Source organism: Cryptomeria japonica, chromosome 4 (genome assembly GCF_030272615.1).
Source record: "Cryptomeria japonica chromosome 4, Sugi_1.0, whole genome shotgun sequence".
Lineage (NCBI taxonomy): Eukaryota > Viridiplantae > Streptophyta > Pinopsida > Cupressales > Cupressaceae > Cryptomeria > Cryptomeria japonica.
The window spans coordinates 445,948,925-445,955,759 of record NC_081408.1 but is presented as its reverse complement, the minus strand read 5'-3'; positions in this window follow the sequence as shown (position 1 = coordinate 445,955,759).

The window sequence follows — 6,835 nt, the reverse complement described above, 5'->3', positions numbered from 1 at the left end:
TCAAACCAGGTCCAAACCGAAGGGTCGGTTCTCCAAGCCATTTCCCAAGCCAAAATCGAAGCTACAACCTAACCAAAGTTTGAAATTTTTAAAAACAGAATCCCGTTTATGAAACGCGATCCTGTTTCGTTTTTTAAAATAATTAAAAAAAACATTTAGCAAACGGGATCCCATTTCAAAAACAAAACGGGATCTCATTTCAAAATGGGATCTCGTTCCCTTTTTTTAATTTTTTTTTTTAAATAAACTATATATACATTTTTTTTTTTAAAATAAACTATATATACATGAAATATAACATTTATGTTTAAGTCACATTTCCCTTTGTCTTTTTCCTTTCTTATACTTTAAGTTATATTTCATGTATATATTGGCACGATGTTTGAGAGTGGTTTCAAATCTCTAGGAGTTATAATACAGATTCTAGATTTTAGAAGAACTTATAAATTGTGATGTAATAGGACCTATAATGTCATGATACAACCTATTATGTCATAATAAGTCTCATTGTGACATAATAGGTCCTAATGTGTCATAATAGGTCCTATTGTGACATAATAGGTTCTATTGTGTCATAATAGGTCATATTATGACATAATACAACCTGTTAAGTCATAATAGGTCCTATTATGTCATAAGACCCCTCAAAAGGACCTATTATGACATTATACCTCTTAATAGGAACTATTATGACTTAAGACCCCTTAGTAGGACCTATTATGTCATAATAGGTCCTATTATGTCATAAGAACCCTTAAGAGGACATGTCATGTCATAATAGGTCCTATTATGTCATAAGACCCCTTAAGAGGATGTATTATGACATTATACCCCTTAGTAGGACCTATTGAAGGGTATTATGTCATAATAGGACTGATTATGACATAATAGGACCTATGATGACATAATAGGTCATATTATGTCGTCATAGGTCCTATTATGACATAATAGGTCCATTTATGTCATAATACCACTTAAGAGGACATAGTATGACATTATACCTCTTACTAGGACCTATTATGACATAAGACCCCTTACTAGGACCTATTATGACATAATAGGATCGGTTATCATATCATAGGACCTATTACGTCATATAGGTCCTATAATGTCATAATTGGTCCTATTATGTTATAAGACCCCTTAAGAGGACCTATTATAACATTATGCCCCTTAGTAGGACCTCTTAAAGGGTATTATGTCATAAAAGGATCAATTTGTTAGGATTCCCAAAGATACTAAGAGGGGGGGTTGAATCAATATCTAACCGGTTAATAAATTTACTTGACTTAAAACATGAAAAGCATATTAAAACTATGTACCGGTAAACAAGAAATAATGTAATAAACAAGAATAACAACAACCACATGAGAAGCACACCATAACACAGTATTTATCGAGGAAACCCAATGTGGGAAAAACCTCGGTGGGATTTGTGACCCACAATATTCGCTTACTAGCCAATAAAGGAATATTACTCTTACAATAGGGGCCTACACATGCAGGAAGGCCAAGTGCCTAGAGCTCACTGCTCAATTACAAAGAAGTCACACTGACTTACAAAAATGGATTATATTAATCCAATGTCTTGTACTACTTCAGATTAGCATTTTCTATGCCAGATCCAGTACTGGTTTAAGCTCTGCTACATACATAAACCCTTAACCTATAATTCGCATAGTAGGTCTTCTTATCTCACATCCTATCACCCATGTTTCCTATTACAAAATGATCTCATATATATATGAGTCATATTACAACTCGCCATATCGGCTTACAATGATTTTACAATTAATTACAAAATACATTTCAAACAAAATTCATGTCAGCCAGGGTGTCGGTATCCTTCCTTTCACTGTCGGTGTTCTGTGTGCCAGTGTAGAGTTTGTCATTGCCGGTGTCGATATCCTGTCTTGTTGGTATCATATGATTGAAAGGTTTCCATCAATGACAAAACCTTCAATCACCTACAATTTCTCATTGGAGTGTGCATTTTCCAACAATCTCCCCCTTTGGCATTGATGGCAACACTCATGAGAAAAAATAAAAGTGTCCAAAATGATATCCAAAAATAGTCTGCCAAAATTGGCTTACCAAAACTATATGCTCCCCCTGAGAAGATGAAGTCACTTCCTTCTGACCATTTTTCTCATCCCTCTAATCCCCCTTTGACATCAATGACAAAGGCTGTCATTCACCGTCAGTGGAGTCCTACCTGGATTCTTGTAACCAGTGGGTTATAATCTGAAAGATATCTGTCAAAACTAAATTTATGCCATTGCTAAATGTTTTGCAGTCTTTTATTGCCTCTTGTGTTCTCTGCACTATACCGGTGAGTATGTACATTTTCTCTTCTGCTGTCTTCAGTCCAAGAACCAAAGCCTCAGATATTTCTTTTCTCAAGGAAATAAGATACTCTATTCTTAGACTGTCTTCATTTTAAGTCCTTTGCCTTGTCCTTTATTTCATGTTTGTCTTTCTCCAATTTCTTGATTTTCTCTTCCTGCTCTGCAATTTTCTTTTCTGATTCCAAAAATGAATCTGATGTTCCAATCAAATTGTCAACAATATTATTTATCTTCTCTTGAGCTTTGTTGATCTCCTTGTCAAGATCCTTTGTTAAGACATTTGTTTTGCAAGTATCCCTGTACAGTTTCTTGAAGTCATAGATTATTTCTCCAAGTTACGATAAGAGAGTATCCATTTCTTCCTTGTTTTTCTTTACAATATCCTCAAATAATTTCTCTTTTTCTTTTATCATTCTCTCCTTAAATGTATCCTCATTTATTTGATCAACAGTTACTAGGATGTTGGTGATAAACTTAGGCAATGTGTCTAGTTGACCTAAAGAATCTTTATTCTCAACACTGCACTTTGGTGCTATCAATTTAAGAATTGGTATAGTATCATCAATAGCCTTATAGGTTTGTGCATTGCATTTTGTGATATTTTTTATTGAATCTAATAAGATCTTTGTTACATTAGTACATCTGAATTCTATCATAGCTATACCATATGTTTATCCAACAGTTTTTACAATAGCCATGCTACTGGTTGTAGTCATTTCCTTGCTTTGTTTGACCTCTGGTAGGTCTGTCTGAGTTCGCATTTCCACAAACAAAGTTTTAGGCTTTTCAGTTTAGTTAGGTGGCACTATCTTTGTCTGTACCTATGCTTCAACCTATACCAATTTGGGTTTCTCCAAATGTGTCTCAGACAATTTTTCTGAGCTTTCAGTTGCTGGTTCCTCAATTTGCACCTCTAAACTTTGTTTAGCCAGTTCTTCAGATGGTTTGTCTTTTATATCTACCAATTTCTCAATGGTATCCTCTGCTGGTTGCTCTGCCTGTGAAGGTTTTTTTGTGTTTAACTCAACCTCTACAGTCAGTGACCCTGTGGTCACATCTTTCTCCTTATCCTCAGTGGTCTCTTTGTCAACCACGACATTAACTTCCTGAGTATCTACATTTATAGTATACAAAATTTTTGATTCAAGGTTTGTATCTTCTACCGAAGTCTCCATACTCTCAATGGCTAGTTGATTTGTAATAGTGTCTACTAGTGGAGTATCTGAAGGAGGTGGGGGCATATTGCCAGTTATTTTTAAACTTGGTGGTCCACCTACCTTGCCTTTACCCTTGTTTTTGTCCTTTTGATATACTCTGATAGTTTTAGGTCTGAGTAATTCTTCCTCTTTTTCTTTCTCCACAAAGAAAATATCCCATCCATCAGCTATTTCCTCAGATACTTCAGTTACTCTACCAACCATTAATGCTACATGTCAGTGAGCAGTAGAGACTACTGTCCGGTTAGCCTCACTGATTAATTTGTCTATTTCATCAGGTGAGTTAACTAGATGCACTACCAGTAATTTTTCAATTTTAATCTTTTTATCTAGTTCAACAATAGATAATCTTCTAGCTTCTAATCTCCTATACAAGTCATTTGGAATTTCATCAACAATTTGCATCAAAAATTTCTTGTATATATCTAAGTGTAGAATTACACTGTTCTCTATACTTTCCTTATCATCAGTTGATAGTGTATTGTACATTTTATTGATGTTCTTCAGCTTACCATCCTCTGTAATTTCACTAAGAAGTTTGTCAATGGAGGCAATAGTTAGTTTCACCTTCTTCTTAGGACTCATCTTCTTTGCTGAAGGCCTTACTGCCTGTTGCTTCTATCTTGTCCTTTTTGGTGTAGGAGAAGGTGCCAGTGAAGGTTTTATTTTCCTCTCAACTCCCTTGAATACAACAGGTATGTCACTTTTTGAAGAAGTTCCAACTGGGGAAATGTGAGTTTCCAGTCAAAGTGCTTCCAACTCACTTTCAGTTATACAAGTTTGTTTTAGCACATCTTCCTTGATTTCCTTTGCCTGTCGGGTTCCTTTTCTAATGGTTGCTTCTACCTTCTTAACTCTTTTCCTTGATTGTATAGTGCTCTTTATTTTTTATGCACTACCAAATACTTTCTCTTTTGATTCCTTAGGAGCTTCAAGGAGGGCTTTTGCATAAGTTTCTATGATGTTATCATCTATCTCATAGCCCATTTCAGTTACCTAGATGGTTCTAGGGATAACTGCCTCCATCCAAATTTTATCTTTCTTGATCACAAAATAGATTTCCTTTTGATACTTATCCACAATAGCTTGTGATAGTCTTACTTTGTTCTTCATTCGAGCCTTAAATGCTTGAAAATGCTCATTTATGTTTTTCTCCCTATTCTCTCCCATATTGTTTAATAGTTTTGATAGTTGTTTTCCTACCGGTATATCAAATCCAAAACCTCTAGCACCAATACCGGGTACTTGTTCAGTTATATATAGCATTAGACAAACAAGTAAGTTTCCAAATCTAAATTTCCCCTTTTTGTCTCTTTTGATCCTACCCAAATTGTCTATCAACTCATCTTTGAGCCATTCACATATGTTTATTCTGGCATTTTCATTTACCATATCATAGGCACTCTTAATACATAGGCTTGAAACTAAGTTTAACCTATTTGCATGTGTAGCCTTATAACCTAAGATCATACTGATAAATCTGATATTTGTATCCTTCACATTGTTTACCCTTAGAGATCTCTTATCAAATGTTGCACGGGTTAGGTTTGTCACTAAGTCATTTGAGACCTTCTTAGTTTTGTCAAGTCTATTGCCGGTGGAGGGTAACTCTGTTACAGCTTTTACAGCTTCTTTTGTGATTTTATGAATAGAGTCTAACCAGAAGAATTCACCATGTACTCTACTTAACACAATCCTTATGATATCCTTGGGGAAATCCGAGATACTAAGTATTTCAGTGAAACCTAGGGTTTCTACTATCTTATGTTCAGGTTTGACATTTTTGGATTCATCACAAATTACAGTCTCATACATATTTTTAATTTCATCGTCACCTAGTTCATCAATATGACAATGTATATACATTCTAGGGTCTTCAGCATATACTACTCCTTTAGGGATTTGAGAGAATGCACCTATGCTATCATCTTTCTTAGCAATTTCGGGAACTAGTTGAAAAACGGGTCTAGGTCGCTTAATAACTTCAACAACAGTAGGGTTTGCAATAAATTCAGCAGTGGATGAAAATTCCATAGCTATAAATACCTCAATCTACCTTAAGGATTAATACTTTGATGGATTGCTCCACTTCTTTGCTTGGAGTACCTTCGCTCAGGAATTTTTGTGCTCTCGAAGATTTGAATGCTCGGTGAATGAAAAAGGAGCCAAATCACTTGCTTTATAATGTTATTTTCGCCAACTACCACATTTAATGCTTGTTGGTTAAGTCACAACTTAAGTCATCTGCCGGTATAGAAGTAATTTCTGATAGTTCTGATACTTAATGTAAGTACAGATGCCAATAGCTAACAAGATGAGAGGAGGGGGTGAATCATACAAACTTAATCTTCCATAAAAACAACAGATTCTACCTCAGTAACATATACTTCAGCAATATAACCAAAAATACCAAACATACAAACTCATAAGCATATAAACATCATAACACTCATAACACCAGATTTAACGTGGAAACCCAAATAGGGAAAAACCACTATGGGATTTCGGACCCACTAAAAAATATACTCTTCTAGAGTATGCTCGATTAAAAGAAAATCCTGTTAAAGATTATAAACACATTGCTAGATGTGACCCAGTTAAGGGATTTCCCTTAGATCTGTTAGGATCTTAACCTTGTTAGAAGTGACCTTGTTAAAGGATTTCAAACACTCAATCAGAATGTCACCTTGCTAAAGGGTTTTACAAATAAGACTATTAAGTCCACTCCGTTAAGAGATTTTCTGTCACTTCACAAAATAACAGTAATAAAAATCTATATGCAACTTCACATCTAAAATATTGAAGCAGATTCTTATTTGCTCAAAATAATCTAGTCATAGGACTTATCTTGTCCCTCTGTTGGGCTCTATACTCTGTTAATCAAATAGGTCTTCAAGCTTCTATGCTTGGTAATCACTATGTAGCATCCATGTGCTTACACTTGCCCGCATACATTGTTTACCAGCAGTTCCTTACTTATAAACAATTGCTAACTGCTGAATCTCCTTGATCAAATATACCATGATCAATCATAGCCATCAGATCTTTAAAATTGACCAGGTTCAATGTATCCTTCGATCTGAAAACATTTTACCTTGCCTTGGAACATGTGCAAAGGTATTGCGGTTCAATCTGAGCCGTAGATCTTCCTATCGATTTTACTTTGCCATAGATCCTTAACAAACTTCATGCATGACATACCAATCATTTAATCAATTCCATCTCATCAGCTTCCTTCATTCAATAATGCTTTTAATCATTTAATGCATT